Source organism: Petromyzon marinus, chromosome 82 (genome assembly GCF_048934315.1).
Source record: "Petromyzon marinus isolate PM22_M1 ecotype Great Lakes invasive population chromosome 82, UKy_Petmar_22M1.pri1.0, whole genome shotgun sequence".
Classification (NCBI taxonomy): domain Eukaryota; kingdom Metazoa; phylum Chordata; class Hyperoartia; order Petromyzontiformes; family Petromyzontidae; genus Petromyzon; species Petromyzon marinus.
The window spans coordinates 5,277,926-5,297,453 of record NC_133747.1 but is presented as its reverse complement, the minus strand read 5'-3'; the positions used below and the strand labels follow the sequence as shown (position 1 = coordinate 5,297,453).

At 53.6% G+C, this 19,528-nt stretch overlaps 1 long non-coding RNA gene across 1 annotated transcript; it reads right to left on the bottom strand.

The window, feature by feature from the left end:
* Positions 1–9,296: 9,296 nt before the first annotated feature.
* Positions 9,297–19,059, bottom strand: LOC142907724 (uncharacterized). The gene is made up of 3 exons (XR_012931239.1): positions 18,089–19,059; positions 15,838–15,862; positions 9,297–9,439 (listed from the first exon to the last, which is right to left on the bottom strand). It is a non-coding gene; the product is annotated as an uncharacterized LOC142907724 (long non-coding RNA).
* Positions 19,060–19,528: the final 469 nt, after the last annotated feature.

Here is a 19,528-nt window from a genome sequence, read left to right as displayed (position 1 = left end):
TGGCAGTGTTGAGTCTGTGGGTGGCAGTGTTGAGTCTATGGGTGGCAGTGTTGAGTCTATGGGTGGCAGTGTTGAGTCTGTGGGTGGCAGTGCTGAGTCTATGGGTGGCAGTGTTGAGTCTATGGGTGGCAGTGTTGAGTCTATGGGCAGTGTTGAATCTAAGGGCAATGTTGAGTCTATGGGTGGCAGTGTTGAGTCTATGGGCAGTGTTGAGTCTATGGGTGGCAGTGTTGAGTCTATGGGTGGCAGTGTTGAGTCTATGGGTGGCAGTGCTGAGTCTATGGTGCAGTGTTGAGTCTATGGGTGGCAGTGCTGAGTCTATGGTGCAGTGTTGAGTCTATGGGCAGTGTTGAGTCTATGGGCAATGTTGAGTCTGTGGGTGGCAGTGTTGAGTCTATGGGCAGTGTTGAGTCTATGGGTGGCAGTGCTGAGTCTATGGGTGGCAGTGTTGAGTCTATGGGTGGCAGTGCTGAGTCTATGGTGCAGTGTTGAGTCTATGGGCAGTGTTGAGTCTATGGGCAATGTTGAGTCTGTGGGTGGCAGTGTTGAGTTTATGGGCAGTGTTGAGTCTATGGGCAGTGTTGAGTCTATGGGTGGCAGTGTTGAGTCTATGGGTGGCAGTGTTGAGTCTATGGGCAGTGTTGAGTCTATGGGCAGTGTTGAGTCTATGGGTGGCAGTGTTGAGGCTATGGGTGGCAGTGCTGAGTCTATGGTGCAGTGTTGAGTCTATGGGCAGTGTTGAGTCTATGGGCAATGTTGAGTCTGTGGGTGGCAGTGTTGAGTCTATGGGCAGTGTTGAGTCTATGGGTGGCAGTGCTGAGTCTATGGGTGGCAGTGTTGAGTCTATGGTGCAGTGTTGAGTCTATGGCAGTGTTGAGTCTATGGGCAGTGTTGAGTCTACAGGCAGTGCTGAGTCTATGGGTGGCAGTGTTGAGTCTATGGGTGGCAGTGTTGAGTCTATGGTGCAGTGTTGAGTCTATGGGTGACAGTGTTGAGTCTATGGGCAGTGTTGAGTCTATGGGTGGCAGTGTTGAGTCTATGGGCAGTGCTGAGTCTATGGGCAGTGTTGAGTCTATGGTGCAGTGTTGAGTCTATGGGTGGCAGTGTTGAGTCTATGGGTGGCAGTGCTGAGTCTATGGGTGGCAGTGTTGAGTCTGTGGGTGGCAGTGTTGAGTCTATGGGTGGCAGTGTTGAGTCTATGGGCAGTGTTGAGTCTATGGGTGGCAGTGTTGAGTTTATGGGCAGTGTTGAGTCTATGGGCAGTGTTGAGTCTATGGGTGGCAGTGCTGAGTCTATGGGTGGCAGTGTTGAGTCTGTGGGTGGCAGTGTTGAGTCTATGGGCAGTGTTGAGTCATGGGCAGTGTTAAGTCTATGGGCAGTGTTGAGTCTATGGGCAGTGTTGAGTCTATGGGCAGTGTTGAGTCTATGGGCAGTGTTGAGTCTATGGGCAGTGTTGAGTCTGTGGGTGGCAGTGTTAAGTCTATGGGTGGCAGTGCTGAGACTATGGGTGGCAGTGTTGAGTCTATGGGCAGTGTTGAGTCTGTGGGTGGCAGTGCTGAGTCTATGGGTGGCAGTGCTGAGGCTATGGGCAGTGCTGATTCTATGGGTGGCAGTGCTGAGTCTATGGGTGGCAGTGTTGAGTCTATGGGTGGCAGTGTTGAGTCTATGGGTGGCAGTGTTGAGTCTGTGGGTGGCAGTGTTGAGTCTATGGGTGGCAGTGTTGAGTCTATGGGTGGCAGTGTTGAGTCTGTGGGTGGCAGTGCTGAGTCTATGGGTGGCAGTGTTGAGTCTATGGGTGGCAGTGTTGAGTCTATGGGCAGTGTTGAATCTAAGGGCAGTGTTGAGTCTATGGGTGGCAGTGTTGAGTCTATGGGCAGTGTTGAGTCTATGGGTGGCAGTGTTGAGTCTATGGGTGGCAGTGTTGAGTCTATGGGTGGCAGTGCTGAGTCTATGGTGCAGTGTTGAGTCTATGGGTGGCAGTGCTGAGTCTATGGTGCAGTGTTGAGTCTATGGGCAGTGTTGAGTCTATGGGCAATGTTGAGTCTGTGGGTGGCAGTGTTGAGTCTATGGGCAGTGTTGAGTCTATGGGTGGCAGTGCTGAGTCTATGGGTGGCAGTGTTGAGTCTATGGGTGGCAGTGCTGAGTCTATGGTGCAGTGTTGAGTCTATGGGCAGTGTTGAGTCTATGGGCAATGTTGAGTCTGTGGGTGGCAGTGTTGAGTTTATGGGCAGTGTTGAGTCTATGGGCAGTGTTGAGTCTATGGGTGGCAGTGTTGAGTCTATGGGTGGCAGTGTTGAGTCTTTGGTGCTGTGTTGAGCCTATGGGCAGTGTTGAGTCTATGGGTGGCAGTGCTGAGGCTATGGGCAGTGCTGATTCTATGGGTGGCAGTGCTGAGTCTATGGGTGGCAGTGTTGAGTCTATGGGTGGCAGTGTTGAGTCTATGGGTGGCAGTGTTGAGTCTGTGGGTGGCAGTGTTGAGTCTATGGGTGGCAGTGTTGAGTCTATGGGTGGCAGTGTTGAGTCTGTGGGTGGCAGTGCTGAGTCTATGGGTGGCAGTGTTGAGTCTATGGGTGGCAGTGTTGAGTCTATGGGCAGTGTTGAATCTAAGGGCAGTGTTGAGTCTATGGGTGGCAGTGTTGAGTCTATGGGCAGTGTTGAGTCTATGGGTGGCAGTGTTGAGTCTATGGGTGGCAGTGTTGAGTCTATGGGTGGCAGTGCTGAGTCTATGGTGCAGTGTTGAGTCTATGAGTGGCAGTGCTGAGTCTATGGTGCAGTGTTGAGTCTATGGGCAGTGTTGAGTCTATGGGCAATGTTGAGTCTGTGGGTGGCAGTGTTGAGTCTATGGGCAGTGTTGAGTCTATGGGTGGCAGTGCTGAGTCTATGGGTGGCAGTGTTGAGTCTATGGGTGGCAGTGCTGAGTCTATGGTGCAGTGTTTAGTCTATGGGCAGTGTTGAGTCTATGGGCAATGTTGAGTCTGTGGGTGGCAGTGTTGAGTTTATGGGCAGTGTTGAGTCTATGGGCAGTGTTGAGTCTATGGGTGGCAGTGTTGAGTCTATGGGTGGCAGTGTTGAGTCTATGGGCAGTGTTGAGTCTATGGGCAGTGTTGAGTCTATGGGTGGCAGTGTTGAGTCTATGGGTGGCAGTGCTGAGTCTATGGTGCAGTGTTGAGTCTATGGGCAGTGTTGAGTCTATGGACAATGTTGAGTCTGTGGGTGGCAGTGTTGAGTCTATGGGCAGTGTTGAGTCTATGGGTGGCAGTGCTGAGTCTATGGGTGGCAGTGTTGAGTCTATGGTGCAGTGTTGAGTCTATGGCAGTGTTGAGTCTATGGGCAGTGTTGAGTCTACAGGCAGTGCTGAGTCTATGGTTGGCAGTGTTGAGTCTATGGGTGGCAGTGTTGAGTCTATGGTGCAGTGTTGAGTCTATGGGTGACAGTGTTGAGTCTATGGGCAGTGTTGAGTCTATGGGTGGCAGTGTTGAATCTATGGGCAGTGCTGAGTCTATGGGCAGTGTTGAGTCTATGGTGCAGTGTTGAGTCTATGGGTGGCAGTGTTGAGTCTATGGTGCAGTGTTGAGTCTATGGGTGGCAGTGTTGAGTCTATGGTCAGTGTTGAGTCTATGGTGCAGTGTTGAGTCTATGGGTGGCAGTGCTGAGTCTATGGTGCAGTGTTGAGTCTATGGTGCAGTGTTGAGTCTATGGGTGGCAGTGTTGAGTCTATGGTGCAGTGTTGAGTCTATGGGCAGTGTTGAGTCTATGGGCAGTGTTGAGTCTATGGGCGGTGTTGAGTCTATGGGCAGTTTTGAGTCTATGGGTGGCAGTGTTGAGTCTATGAGCAGTGTTGGGTCTATGGGCAGTGTTGAGTCTATGGGTGGCAGTGTTGAGTCTATGGGTGGCAGTGCTGAGTCTATGGGCAGTGTTGAGTCTATGGGCAGTGTTGAGTCTATGGGTGGCAGTGTTGAGTCTATGGGCAGTGTTGAGTCTATGGGTGGCAGTGTTGAGTCTATGGGCAGTGTTGAGTCTATGGGTGGCAGTGTTGAGTCTATGGGTGGCAGTGTTGAGTCTATGGTGCAGTGTTGAGTCTATGGTGCAGTGTTGAGTCTATGGGCAGTGCTGAGTCTATGGTGCAGTGTTGAGTCTATGGGTCTCAGTGTTGAGTCTATGGTGCAGTGTTGAGTCTATGGTGCAGTGTTGAGTCTATGGTGCAGTGTTGAGTCTATGGGCAGTGTTGAGTCTATGGTGCAGTGTTGAGTCTATGGGTGGCAGTGTTGAGTCTATGGGTGGCAGTGTTGAGTCTATAGGCATTGTTGAGTCTATGGGCAGTGTTGAGTCTATGGGCAGTGTTGAGTCATGGGCAGTGTTGAGTCTATGGGTGGCAGTGTTGAGTCTGTGGGTGGCAGTGTTGAGTCTATGGGTGGCAGTGTTGAGTCTATGGGTGGCAGTGCTGAGTCTATGGGCAGTGTTGAGTCTACAGGCAGTGTTGAGTCTATGGGTGGCAGTGTTGAGTCTATGGGTGGCAGTGTTGAGTCTATGGGTGGCAGTGTTGAGTCTGTGGGTGGCAGTGTTGAGTCTGTGGGTGGCAGTGTTGAGTCTGTGGGTGGCAGTGTTGAGTCTATGGGTGGCAGTGTTGAGTCTATGGGTGGCAGTGTTGAGTCTGTGAGTGGCAGTGTTGAGTCTATGGGTGGCAGGGTTGAGTCTATGGGTAGTGTTGAGTCTATGGGCAGTGTTGAGTCTATGGGCAGTGTATAGTCTATGGGCAGTGTTGAGTCTATGGGCAGTGCTGAGTCTATGGGGCAGTGTTGAGTCTATGGGCAGTGTTGAGTCTATGGTGCAGTGTTGAGTCTATGGGCAGTGTTGAGTCTATGGTGCAGTGTTGAGTCTATGGGCAGTGTTGAGTCTATGGTGCAGTGTTGAGTCAATGGTGCAGTGTTGAGTCTATGGTGCAGTGTTGAGTCTATGGGCAGTGTTGAGTCTATGGGTGGCAGTGTTGAGTCTATGGGTGGCAGTGTTGAGTCTATGGGCAGTGTTGAGTCTATGGGCAGTGTTAAGTCTATGGGCAGTGTTGAGTCTATGGGTGGCAGTGTTGAGTCTATGGGTGGCAGTGTTGAGTCTATGAGTGGGAGTGCTGAGTCTCTGGTGCAGTGTTGAGTCTATGGGTGGCAGTGTTGAATCTAAGGGCAGTGTTGAGTCTATGGGTGGCAGTGTTGAGTCTATGGGTGGCAGTGTTGAGTCTATGGGTGGCAGTGCTGAGTCTATGGACAGTGTTGAGTCTATGGGCAGTGTTGAGTCTGTGGGTGGCAGTGTTGAGTCTATGGGTGGCAGTGTTGAGTCTATGGGTGGCAGTGTTGAGTCTATGGGCAGTGTTGAGTCTATGGGTGGCAGTGTTGAGTCTATGGGTGGCAGTGTTGAGTCTATGGGTGGCAGTGTTGAGTCTACTGGTGGCAGTGTTGAGTCTATGGGTGGCAGTGTTGAGTCTATGGGTGGCAGTGTTGAGTCTATGGGTGGCAGTGTTGAGTCTATGGGTGGCAGTGTTGAGTCTATGGGTGGCAGTGTTGAGTCTATGGGTGGCAGTGTTGAGTCTATGGGCAGTGTTGAGTCTGTGGGTGGCAGTGCTGAGTCTATGGGTGGCAGTGCTGAGGCTATGGGCAGTGCTGATTCTATGGGTGGCAGTGCTGAGTCTATGGGTGGCAGTGTTGAGTCTATGGGTGGCAGTGTTGAGTCTATGGGTGGCAGTGTTGAGTCTGTGGGTGGCAGTGTTGAGTCTATGGGTGGCAGTGTTGAGTCTATGGGTGGCAGTGTTGAGTCTGTGGGTGGCAGTGCTGAGTCTATGGGTGGCAGTGTTGAGTCTATGGGTGGCAGTGTTGAGTCTATGGGCAGTGTTGAATCTAAGGGCAGTGTTGAGTCTATGGGTGGCAGTGTTGAGTCTATGGGCAGTGTTGAGTCTATGGGTGGCAGTGTTGAGTCTATGGGTGGCAGTGTTGAGTCTATGGGTGGCAGTGCTGAGTCTATGGTGCAGTGTTGAGTCTATCGGTGGCAGTGCTGAGTCTATGGTGCAGTGTTGAGTCTATGGGCAGTGTTGAGTCTATGGGCAATGTTGAGTCTGTGGGTGGCAGTGTTGAGTCTATGGGCAGTGTTGAGTCTATGGGTGGCAGTGCTGAGTCTATGGGTGGCAGTGTTGAGTCTATGGGTGGCAGTGCTGAGTCTATGGTGCAGTGTTGAGTCTATGGGCAGTGTTGAGTCTATGGGCAATGTTGAGTCTGTGGGTGGCAGTGTTGAGTTTATGGGCAGTGTTGAGTCTATGGGCAGTGTTGAGTCTATGGGTGGCAGTGTTGAGTCTATGGGTGGCAGTGTTGAGTCTTTGGTGCTGTGTTGAGCCTATGGGCAGTGTTGAGTCTATGGGTGGCAGTGCTGAGGCTATGGGCAGTGCTGATTCTATGGGTGGCAGTGCTGAGTCTATGGGTGGCAGTGTTGAGTCTATGGGTGGCAGTGTTGAGTCTATGGGTGGCAATGTTGAGTCTGTGGGTGGCAGTGTTGAGTCTATGGGTGGCAGTGTTGAGTCTATGGGTGGCAGTGTTGAGTCTGTGGGTGGCAGTGCTGAGTCTATGGGTGGCAGTGTTGAGTCTATGGGTGGCAGTGTTGAGTCTATGGGCAGTGTTGAATCTAAGGGCAGTGTTGAGTCTATGGGTGGCAGTGTTGAGTCTATGGGCAGTGTTGAGTCTATGGGTGGCAGTGTTGAGTCTATGGGTGGCAGTGTTGAGTCTATGGGTGGCAGTGCTGAGTCTATGGTGCAGTGTTGAGTCTATGGGTGGCAGTGCTGAGTCTATGGTGCAGTGTTGAGTCTATGGGCAGTGTTGAGTCTATGGGCAGTGTTGAGTCTGTGGGTGGCAGTGTTGAGTCTATGGGCAGTGTTGAGTCTATGGGTGGCAGTGCTGAGTCTATGGGTGGCAGTGTTGAGTCTATGGGTGGCAGTGCTGAGTCTATGGTGCAGTGTTGAGTCTATGGGCAGTGTTGAGTCTATGGGCAATGTTGAGTCTGTGGGTGGCAGTGTTGAGTTTATGGGCAGTGTTGAGTCTATGGGCAGTGTTGAGTCTATGGGTGGCAGTGTTGAGTCTATGGGTGGCAGTGTTGAGTCTATGGGCAGTGTTGAGTCTATGGGCAGTGTTGAGTCTATGGGTGGCAGTGTTGAGTCTATGGGTGGCAGTGCTGAGTCTATGGTGCAGTGTTGAGTCTATGGGCAGTGTTGAGTCTATGGGCAATGTTGAGTCTGTGGGTGGCAGTGTTGAGTCTATGGGCAGTGTTGAGTCTATGGGTGGCAGTGCTGAGTCTATGGGTGGCAGTGTTGATTCTATGGTGCAGTGTTGAGTCTATGGCAGTGTTGAGTCTATGGGCAGTGTTGAGTCTACAGGCAGTGCTGAGTCTATGGGTGGCAGTGTTGAGTCTATGGGTGGCAGTGTTGAGTCTATGGTGCAGTGTTGAGTCTATGGGTGACAGTGTTGAGTCTATGGGCAGTGTTGAGTCTATGGGTGGCAGTGTTGAGTCTATGGGCAGTGCTGAGTCTATGGGCAGTGTTGAGTCTATGGTGCAGTGTTGAGTCTATGGGTGGCAGTGTTGAGTCTATGGTGCAGTGTTGAGTCTATGGGTGGCAGTGTTGAGTCTATGGCCATTGTTGAGTCTATGGGTGGCAGTGTTGAGTCTATGGGCAGTGTTGAGTCTATGGGCAGTGCTGAGTCTATGGGTGGCAGTGTTGAGTCTATGGGTGGCAGTGTTGAGTCTATGGGTGGCAGTGTTGAGTCTATGGGTGGCAGTGTTGAGTCTGTGGGTGGCAGTGTTGAGTCTATGGGTGGCAGTGTTGAGTCTATGGGTGGCAGTGTTGAGTCTGTGGGTGGCAGTGTTGAGTCTATGGGCAGTGTTGAGTCTATGGGCAGTGTTGAGTCTATGGGTGGCAGTGTTGAGTCTATGGGTGGCAGTGTTGAGTCTATGGGCAGTGTTGAGTCTATGGGCAGTGTTGAGTCTATGGGTGGCAGTGTTGAGTCTATGGGCAGTGTTGAGTCTATGGGTGGCAGTGTTGAGTCTATGGGTGGCAGTGTTGAGTCTATGGGTGGCAGTGTTGAGTCTATGGGTGGCAGTGTTGAGTCTATGGGTGGCAGTGTTGAGTCTATGGGCAGTGTTGAGTCTATGGGTGGCAGTGTTGAGTCTATGGGTGGCAGTGTTGAGTCTATGGGCAGTGTTGAGTCTATGGGTGGCAGTGTTGAGTCTATGGGTGGCAGTGTTGAGTCTATGGGTGGCAGTGTTGAGTCTATGGGTGGCAGTGTTGAGTCTATGGGTGGCAGTGCTGAGTCTATGGGTGGCAGTGTTGAGTCTATGGGTGGCAGTGTTGAGTCTATGGGTGGCAGTGTTGAGTCTATGGGTGGCAGTGTTGAGTCTATGGGTGGCAGTGCTGAGTCTATGGGTGGCAGTGTTGAGTCTATGGGTGGCAGTGCTGAGTCTATGGTGCAGTGTTGAGTCTATGGGTGGCAGTGTTGAGTCTATGGGCAGTGTTGAGTCTATGGGTGGCAGTGTTGAGTCTATGGGTGGCAGTGTTGAGTCTGTGGGTGGCAGTGCTGAGTCTATGGGTGGCAGTGTTGAGTCTATGGGTGGCAGTGCTGAGTCTATGGGTGGCAGTGCTGAGTCTATGGGTGGCAGTGTTGAGTCTATGGGCAGTGTTGAGTCTATGGGCAGTGTTGAGTCTATGGGTGGCAGTGCTGAGTCTATGGGCAGTGTTGAGTCTATGGGTGGCAGTGTTGAGTCTATGGGTGGCAGTGTTGAGTCTATCGGCAGTGCTGAGTCTATGGGTGGCAGTGTTGAGTCTATGGGTGGCAGTGTTGAGTCTATGGGTGGCAGTGTTGAGTCTATGGGCAGTGTTGAGTCTATGGGCAGTGTTGAGTCTATGGGTGGCAGTGCTGAGTCTATGGGCAGTGTTGAGTCTATGGGTGGCAGTGTTGAGTCTATGGGTGGCAGTGTTGAGTCTATGGGTGGCAGTGTTGAGTCTATGGGTGGCAGTGTTGAGTCTATGGGCAGTGTTGAGTTTATGGGCAGTGTTGAGTCTATGAGTGGCAGTGCTGAGTCTATGGGCAGTGTTGAGTCTATGGGTGGCAGTGTTGAGTCTATGGGTGGCAGTGTTGAGTCTATGGGCAGTGTTGAGTCTATGGGTGGCAGTGTTGAGTCTATGGGTGGCAGTGTTGAGTCTATGGGCAGTGTTGAGTCTGTGGGTGGACAGCTAAGTGGTGTTAACCCGCTAGAACCCGACACGACAGGTCATGAGGTCACGGGCACTAAACCCCGGCAAGTGTTCACCTCCGGCACCGGTTCCGGCGCTGGTTCTGGCGCTGGTTCCGGCGCTGGATCTGGCGCTGGTTCCGGTGAAGTCTCCGTTGGTTCAGGCCGTGGTTCGTCCGACAGTTCTCTGAGGATCAGGATGATGATTCAGTCGCTGAGTCTGTGGGTCTCTGTGTGGTGAGTCTGTGGGTCTCTGTGTGGTGAGTCTGTGGGTCTCTGTGTGGTGAGTCTGTGGGTCTCTGTGGTGAGTCTGTGGGTCTCTGTGTGGTGAGTCTATGGGTCTCTGTGTGGTGGTGAGTCTGTGGGTCTCTGTGTGGTGAGTCTGTGGGTCTCTGTGTGGTGAGTCTGTGGGTCTCTGTGTGGTGAGTCTGTGTGTCTCTGTGTGGTGAGTCTGTGGGTCTCTGTGTGGTGAGTCTGTGGGTCTCTGTGTGGTGAGTCTCTGTGGGTCTCTGTGTGGTGGTGAGTCTCTGTGTGGTGAGTCTGTGGGTCTCTGTGTGGTGGTGAGTCTGTGGGTCTCTGTGTGGTGAGTCTATGGGTCTCTGTGTGGTGAGTCTGTGGGTCTCTGTGTGGTGAGTCTGTGGGTCTCTGTGTGGTGAGTCTATGGGTCTCTGTGTGGTGAGTCTGTGGGTCTCTGTGTGGTGAGTCTGTGGGTCTCTGTGTGGTGAGTCTGTGGGTCTCTGTGTGGTGAGTCTGTGGGTCTCTGTGGTGAGTCTGTGGGTCTCTGTGTGGTGAGTCTGTGGGTGTGTGTGTGGTGAGTCTGTGGGTCTCTGTGTGGTGGTGAGTCTGTGGGTCTCTGTGTGGTGAGTCTGTGTGGGTCTCTGTGTGGTGAGTCTGTGGGTCTCTGTGTGGTGAGTCTGTGTGGGTCTCTGTGTGGTGAGTCTGTGGGTCTCTGTGTGGTGAGTCTGTGGGTCTCTGTGTGGTGAGTCTGTGGGTCTCTGTGTGGTGAGTCTGTGGGTGTCTGTGTGGTGAGTCTGTGGGTGTCTGTGTGGTGGTGAGTCTGTGGGTGTCTGTGTGGTGAGTCTGTGGGTCTCTGTGTGATGAGTCTGTGGGTCTCTGTGTGGTGAGTCTGTGGGTCTCTGTGTGGTGAGTCTGTGGGTCTCTGTGTGGTGAGTCTGTGGGTGTCTGTGTAGTGAGTCTGTGGGTCTCTGTGTGATGAATCTGTGGGTCTCTGTGTGGTGAGTCTGTGGGTTTCTGTGTGGTGAGTCTGTGGGTGTCTGTGTAGTGAGTCTGTGGGTCTCTGTGTGGTGAATCTGTGGGTCTCTGTGTGGTGAGTCTGTGGGTCTCTGTGTGGTGAGTCTGTGGGTCTTTGTTTGGTGAGTCAGTGGGTCTCTGTGTGGTGAGTCTGTGGGTCTCTGTGTGGTGGTGAGTCTGTGGGTCTCTGTGTGGTGAGTCTGTGGGTCTCTGTGTGGTGAGTCTGTGGGTCTCTGTGTGGTGGTGAGTCTGTGGGTGTCTGTGTGGTGAGTCTGTGGGTCTCTGTGTGGTGAGTCTGTGGGTGTCTGTGTGGTGAGTCTGTGGGTGTCTGTGTGGTGGTGAGTCTGTGGGTCTCTGTGTGGTGAGTCTGTGGGTGTCTGTGTGGTGAGTCTGTGGGTCTCTGTGTGGTGAGTCTGTGGGTCTCTTTGTGGTGAGTCTGTGGGTGTCTGTGGTGAGTCTGTGGGTCTCTGTGTGGTGAGTCTGTGGGTTTCTGTGTGGTGAGTCTGTGGGTCTCTGTGTGGTGAGTCTGTGGGTCTCTGTGTGGTGAGTCTGTGGGTCTCTGTGTGGTGAGTCTGTGGGTCTCTGTGTGGTGAGTCTGTGGGTCTCTGTGTGGTGAGTCTGTGGGTGTCTGTGTAGTGAGTCTGTGGGTCTCTGTGTGGTGAATCTGTGGGTCTCTGTGTGGTGAGTCTGTGGGTCTCTGTGTGGTGAGTCTGTGGGTCTTTGTTTGGTGAGTCAGTGGGTCTCTGTGTGGTGAGTCTGTGGGTCTCTGTGTGGTGGTGAGTCTGTGGGTCTCTGTGTGGTGAGTCTGTGGGTCTCTGTGTGGTGAGTCTGTGGGTCTCTGTGTGGTGAGTCTGTGGGTCTCTGTGTGGTGGTGAGTCTGTGGGTGTCTGTGTGGTGAGTCTGTGGGTCTCTGTGTGGTGAGTCTCTGTGGGTGTCTGTGTGGTGAGTCTGTGGGTCTCTGTGTGGTGAGTCTGTGGGTCTCTGTGTGGTGAGTCTGTGGGTCTCTGTGTAGTGGTGAGTCTGTGGGTCTTTGTTTGGTGAGTCAGTGGGTCTCTGTGTGGTGAATCTGTGGGTCTCTGTGTGGTGAGTCTGTGGGTCTCTGTGTGGTGAGTCTGTGGGTCTCTGTGTGGTGGTGAGTCTGTGGGTGTCTGTGTGGTGAGTCTGTGGGTCTCTGTGTGGTGAGTCTGTGGGTCTCTCTGTGGTGAGTGTGTGGGTCTCTGTGTGGTGAGTCTGTGGGTGTCTGTGTGGTGGTGAGTCTGTGGGTGTCTGTGTGGTGAGTCTGTGGGTCTCTGTGTGGTGAGTCTGTGGGTGTCTGTGTGGTGAGTCTGTGGGTCTCTGTGTGGTGAGTCTCTGTGGGTGTCTGTGTGGTGAGTCTGTGGGTCTCTGTGTGGTGAGTCTGTGGGTCTTTGTTTGGTGAGTCAGTGGGTCTCTGTGTGGTGAGTCTGTGGGTCTCTGTGTGGTGAGTCTATGGGTCTCTGTGTGGTGGTGAGTCTGTGGGTGTCTGTGTGGTGAGTCTGTGGGTCTCTGTGTGGTGGTGAGTCTGTGGGTGTCTGTGTGGTGAGTCTGTGGGTCTCTGTGTGGTGAGTCTGTGGGTCTCTGTGTGGTGGTGAGTCTGTGGGTCTCTGTGTGGTGAGTCTGTGGGTCTCTGTGTGGTGAGTCTGTGGGTCTCTGTGTGGTGAGTCTGTGGGTCTCTGTGTGGTGGTGAGTCTGTGGGTGTCTGTGTGGTGAGTCTGTGGGTCTCTGTGTGGTGAGTCTGTGGGTCTCTGTGTGGTGAGTCTGTGGGTCTCTCTGTGGTGAGTGTGTGGGTCTCTGTGTGGTGAGTCTGTGGGTCTCTGTGTGGTGAGTCTGTGGGTCTCTGTGTGGTGAGTCTGTGGGTCTCTATGTGGTGAGTCTGTGGGTCTCTGTGTGATGAGTCTGTGGGTCTCTGTGTGGTGAGTCTATGGGTCTCTGTGTGGTTAGTCTGTGGGTCTCTGTGTGATGAGTCTGTGGGTCTCTGTGTGGTGAGTCTGTGTGGGTCTCTGTGTGGTGAGTCTGTGGGTCTCTGTGTGGTGAGTCTGTGGGTCTCTGTGTGGTGAGTCTGTGGGTCTCTGTGTGGTGAGTCTGTGGGTCTCTGTGTGGTGAGTCTGTGGGTCTCTGTGTGGTGAGTCTGTGGGTCTATGTGTGGTGAGTCTGTGGGTCTCTGTGTGGTGAGTCTGTGGGTCTCTGTGTGGTGAGTCTTTGGGTCTCTGTGTGGTGACTCTGTGGGTCTCTGTGTGGTGAGTCTTTGGGTCTCTGTGTGGTGAGTTTGTGGGTGTGTGTGTGGTGAGTCTGTGGGTCTCTGTGTGGTGGTGAGTCTGTGGGTCTCTGTGTGGTGAGTCTGTGTGGGTCTCTGTGTGGTGAGTCTGTGGGTCTCTGTGTGGTGAGTCTGTGTGGGTCTCTGTGTGGTGAGTCTGTGGGTCTCTGTGTGGTGAGTCTGTGGGTCTCTGTGTGGTGAGTCTGTGGGTCTCTGTGTGGTGAGTCTGTGGGTGTCTGTGTGGTGAGTCTGTGGGTGTCTGTGTGGTGGTGAGTCTGTGGGTGTCTGTGTGGTGAGTCTGTGGGTCTCTGTGTGATGAGTCTGTGGGTCTCTGTGTGGTGAGTCTGTGGGTCTCTGTGTGGTGAGTCTGTGGGTCTCTGTGTGGTGAGTCTGTGGGTGTCTGTGTAGTGAGTCTGTGGGTCTCTGTGTGATGAATCTGTGGGTCTCTGTGTGGTGAGTCTGTGGGTTTCTGTGTGGTGAGTCTGTGGGTGTCTGTGTAGTGAGTCTGTGGGTCTCTGTGTGGTGAATCTGTGGGTCTCTGTGTGGTGAGTCTGTGGGTCTCTGTGTGGTGAGTCTGTGGGTCTCTGTGTGGTGGTGAGTCTGTGGGTCTCTGTGTGGTGAGTCTGTGGGTCTCTGTGTGGTGAGTCTGTGGGTCTCTGTGTGGTGGTGAGTCTGTGGGTGTCTGTGTGGTGAGTCTGTGGGTCTCTGTGTGGTGAGTCTGTGGGTGTCTGTGTGGTGAGTCTGTGGGTGTCTGTGTGGTGGTGAGTCTGTGGGTCTCTGTGTGGTGAGTCTGTGGGTGTCTGTGTGGTGAGTCTGTGGGTCTCTGTGTGGTGAGTCTGTGGGTCTCTTTGTGGTGAGTCTGTGGGTGTCTGTGGTGAGTCTGTGGGTCTCTGTGTGGTGAGTCTGTGGGTTTCTGTGTGGTGAGTCTGTGGGTCTCTGTGTGGTGAGTCTGTGGGTCTCTGTGTGGTGAGTCTGTGGGTCTCTGTGTGGTGAGTCTGTGGGTCTCTGTGTGGTGAGTCTGTGGGTCTCTGTGTGGTGAGTCTGTGGGTGTCTGTGTAGTGAGTCTGTGGGTCTCTGTGTGGTGAATCTGTGGGTCTCTGTGTGGTGAGTCTGTGGGTCTCTGTGTGGTGAGTCTGTGGGTCTTTGTTTGGTGAGTCAGTGGGTCTCTGTGTGGTGAGTCTGTGGGTCTCTGTGTGGTGGTGAGTCTGTGGGTCTCTGTGTGGTGAGTCTGTGGGTCTCTGTGTGGTGAGTCTGTGGGTCTCTGTGTGGTGAGTCTGTGGGTCTCTGTGTGGTGGTGAGTCTGTGGGTGTCTGTGTGGTGAGTCTGTGGGTCTCTGTGTGGTGAGTCTCTGTGGGTGTCTGTGTGGTGAGTCTGTGGGTCTCTGTGTGGTGAGTCTGTGGGTCTCTGTGTGGTGAGTCTGTGGGTCTTTGTTTGGTGAGTCAGTGGGTCTCTGTGTGGTGAATCTGTGGGTCTCTGTGTGGTGAGTCTGTGGGTCTCTGTGTGGTGAGTCTGTGGGTCTCTGTGTGGTGGTGAGTCTGTGGGTGTCTGTGTGGTGAGTCTGTGGGTCTCTGTGTGGTGAGTCTGTGGGTCTCTCTGTGGTGAGTGTGTGGGTCTCTGTGTGGTGAGTCTGTGGGTGTCTGTGTGGTGGTGAGTCTGTGGGTGTCTGTGTGGTGAGTCTGTGGGTCTCTGTGTGGTGAGTCTGTGGGTGTCTGTGTGGTGAGTCTGTGGGTCTCTGTGTGGTGAGTCTCTGTGGGTGTCTGTGTGGTGAGTCTGTGGGTCTCTGTGTGGTGAGTCTGTGGGTCTTTGTTTGGTGAGTCAGTGGGTCTCTGTGTGGTGAGTCTGTGGGTCTCTGTGTGGTGGTGAGTCTGTGGGTCTCTGTGTGGTGAGTCTGTGGGTCTCTGTGTGGTGAGTCTGTGGGTCTCTGTGTGGTGAGTCTGTGGGTCTCTGTGTGGTGGTGAGTCTGTGGGTGTCTGTGTGGTGAGTCTGTGGGTCTCTGTGTGGTGAGTCTGTGGGTCTCTGTGTGGTGAGTCTGTGGGTCTCTCTGTGGTGAGTGTGTGGGTCTCTGTGTGGTGAGTCTGTGGGTCTCTGTGTGGTGAGTCTGTGGGTCTCTGTGTGGTGAGTCTGTGGGTCTCTATGTGGTGAGTCTGTGGGTCTCTGTGTGATGAGTCTGTGGGTCTCTGTGTGGTGAGTCTATGGGTCTCTGTGTGGTTAGTCTGTGGGTCTCTGTGTGATGAGTCTGTGGGTCTCTGTGTGGTGAGTCTGTGTGGGTCTCTGTGTGGTGAGTCTGTGGGTCTCTGTGTGGTGAGTCTGTGGGTCTCTGTGTGGTGAGTCTGTGGGTCTCTGTGTGGTGAGTCTGTGGGTCTCTGTGTGGTGAGTCTGTGGGTCTCTGTGTGGTGAGTCTGTGGGTCTATGTGTGGTGAGTCTGTGGGTCTCTGTGTGGTGAGTCTGTGGGTCTCTGTGTGGTGAGTCTTTGGGTCTCTGTGTGGTGACTCTGTGGGTCTCTGTGTGGTGAGTCTTTGGGTCTCTGTGTGGTGAGTTTGTAGGTCTCTGTGTGATGGGGGGTCTGTGTGGGTGTCTGTGTGGTGAGTCTGTGGGTCTCTGTGTGGTGAGTCTGTGGGTCTCTGTGTGGTGAGTCTGTGGGTCTCTGTGTGGTGAGTCTGTGGGTCTCTGTTTGGTGAGTCTGTGGGTCTCTGTGTGGTGAGTCTGTGGGTCTCTGTGAGGTGAGTCTGTGGGTCTCTGTGTGGTGAGTCAGTGGGTGTCTGTGTAGTGAGTCTGTGGGTCTCTGTGTGGTGAGTCTGTGGGTCTCTGTGTGGTGAGTCTATGGGTCTCTGTGTGGTGAGTCAGTGGGTGTCTGTGTGGTGAGTCTGTGGGTCTCTGTGTGGTGAGTCTGTGGGTGTCTCTGTGTGGTGAGTCTGTGGGCCTCTGTGTGGTGAGTCTGTGGGTCTCTGTGTGGTGAGTCTATGGGTCTCTGTGTGGTGAGTCTGTGGGCCTCTGTGTGGTGAGTCTGTGGGTCTCTGTGTGGTGAGTCTGTGGGTCTCTATGCATCTCTGTGGGTCAATCACCTGGGCTCGCCCTCCTCTAGCAGTTCTGTTGGGGAATATCGCACACACACACACAGGCACACACACAGACACACACACACAGACACACAGACACACACAGACACACACACAGACACACACACACAGACACACACAGACACACACACACACAGACACACACACAGACACACACACACAGACACACAGACACACACAGACACACACACAGACACACACACACAGACACACACAGACACACACACACAAACACACAGACACACATACAATAACAACAACAACAACAACCGCCATTCGCCACAAAGTGGCGGTGACGTCACCACGACGCTTGTGCCAGGCTATGTGCACCTTGAGGCCACGTGAAGTGTCGAACGCCCGCTGGCAGGAGGACCCGGGGCAGACCCAGGTGGCACGGGTCGACTGACTGAGATGACTGGCTGATGCACCACCTGTGCCCCCTACTGTGCCAATCTGCTGTGCTTTAGCCACCCGGCGCTCCGCTCGTTGTTGTGAGCGTCGCTCCTCCGCCCTCCGTTGTTGTTGGAGGGTGACTACCTCCAACTGCCCAGTAGCGTACTTCACGAGCCTCCTCCACAGAGGCCGATCTTGACACCGCTGGTACCAGTCATCGGCAAGTCCACTCAGCTCCACGTCCTCCTGTACCACATCACTCCATCTCTTCTCTAGCCCGTGCCGGGCCCGTTTAGCCCCCTCAATCCGGCCGAACAAAAGCTGTTTCGGCATGCGGTGGCTGGGCATGCGGGCTACATGACCCAGCCATCGCAGCCTTGCCCGCCGGAGGAGCTCACCGATGGGACCCTGCCCAGATCTTTCAAGGATTTGTGAGCTCCTCACACAATCCAGCCTGGTTAAACCCAGGATAGATCGTAGGCAGGCCAACCTAAATGTTTCTAACCGGCGAAGATGTTCCATTAAGGGGGTCCACGTTTTGCAAGCGTAGAGAAGGGAGGGAATGACCGTGGCCGAGAAGACCTGAAGCTTAGTGCGGAGCGACAGACCAGGTAGCTTCCACACATCATTACGCAACCGATGAAAAGATATTGCCGCTCGACTGATTCGGAGTGAGACCTCTGCTGTTAAACTGGAGCCAGTCATAAGCACACTGCCCAGGTATGGGAAACTCTCCACTCTCTCCACAATTGCCCCATCACCGATTGGGAGTTGTGGGGGTGGAGTGTCCGATGGTACAAAATACCCAGGCAGGTGCTTAGTTTTGGTGGGGCTGATGGTAAGGCCCCACCTCTTAGTGGCACGCTCCAGTCTCAGCAGCTGCGTCTCCAACTCCTCCTCTGACTGAACAGCTATTACCAAATCATCAGCATACATAACGTGGTTGACCAATAGGGAGCCATCCCTTGACCGCACCCGGGCATCGATCAGCCTCCCATTATATCTGTACCATATGGAGATTCCCCCGGTACAGCTATTGAAGGGTTCACGAACTACGTGGTCAAAATAGATGTTAAATAATGTGGGAGCCAGAGGACATCCCTGTCGCACCCCAAGGTGTACAGGGAATGGCTCTGACTCCCGGCCACGTAGTTTTACCCGGGCCCGCTCACCATCATGAAGGTCCTTAATGATCGTGAGCAGAGGGTCAGGTACTCCAAAAGCACGAAGAACGACCCAGAGCCCAGGCCTACTGATGGTATCATAGGCCTTGACCAGGTAAATAAAGCAGAGATGTAGGTCTTGTTGGAATTCCCTACACCTCTGCTGTAGCAGACAGACGGAAAATATGGCATCTGTGCAGGACCGCCCTTTCCTGAAACCGCATTGGGGCTCCGCAAGCCTCTCCTCACACCCACCCACCCACACCCACCCACCAACACCCACACCCACCAACACACACACACCCACCCACACACAACCACACACACCCACCCACACCCACACACACCCACCCACCAACACACACCCACCCACACCCACCCACTCCCACCCACACCCACACACACACACACCGACCCACACCCACCCACACACACCCACAAACACCCACCCACACCCACCAACAGACACCCACCCACACACACCCACCAACACACACCCACCCACACCCATCCACACCCACCAACCCACACACCCACACCCACCCACCCACAAACCCACCCACACCCACCAACACACCCACACACACCCACACCCACCCACCCACACCCACCCAACACAAACCCACCCACACCCACCAACACACACACACACCCACCCACACCCACCCACACCCACCCACCTGTTGACCTGCCCTGCCCACGTGACTTGACCCACAGGTAACCCACCAGGGCCAAGAGCAGCGTGATGAGAGCCACGCCCACAAAGATGGCGGCCACAGCGAGGATGGAGACGCTGGAAGATGAACCTGAAGTGGGAATACTCACCACTCACTCACCACTCACTCACCACTCACTCACCACTCACTCACCACTCACTCACCACTCACTCACCACTCACTCACCACTCACTCACCACTCACTCACCACTTACTCACCACTCACTCACCACTTACTCACCACTTACTCACCACTCACTCACCACTCACTCACCACTTACTCACCACTTACTCACCACTCACTCACCACTCACTCACCACTCACTCACCACTCACTCACCACTTACTCACCACTCACTCACCACTTACTCACCACTTACTCACCACTTACTCACCACTCACTCACCACTTACTCACCACTCACTCACCACTCACTCACCACTTACTCACCACTTACTCACCACTCACTCACCACTTACTCACCACTCACTCACCACTCACTCACCACTTACTCACCACTCACTCACCACTCACTCACCACTCACTCACCACTCACTTACTCACTCACTCATTCACTCACTCAGTCACTCATTCACTCACTCACTCACACACTCACTCACTCACTCACACACTCACTCACCACTCACTCACCACTCACTCACCACTTACTCACCACTCACTCACCACTTACTCACCACTCACTCACCACTCACTCACCACTCACTCACCACTCACTTACTCACTCACTCATTCACTCACTCAGTCACTCATTCACTCACTCACTCACACACTCACTCACTCACTCACACACTCACTCACCACTCACTCACCACTCACTCACCACTTACTCACCACTTACTCACCACTCACTCACCACTCACTCACCACTCACTCACCACTTACTCACCACTCACTTACTCACTCACTCATTCACTCACTCACCACTCACTCCCACTCACTCAGTCACTCACTCACTCACTTACTCACTCACACACTCACTCACTCAGTCACTCATTAACTCACTCAGTCACTCATTCACTCACTCAGTCACTCACTCACCACTTACTCACCACTCACTCACCACTCACTTACTCACTCACTCACACTCACTCACCACTCACTCACTCACTCACCACTCACTCACCACTCACTCACCACTCACTCACCACTTACTCACCACTCACTCAGTCACTCATTCACTCACTCACCACTCACTCACCACTTACTCACCACTCACTCACCACTCACTCACCACTTACTCACCACTCACTCACCACTCACTCACCACTTACTCACCACTCACTCACCACTTACTCACCACTCACTCAGTCACTCACTCACCACTCACTCACCACTCACTTACTCACTCACCACTCACCACTTACTCACCACTTACTCACCACT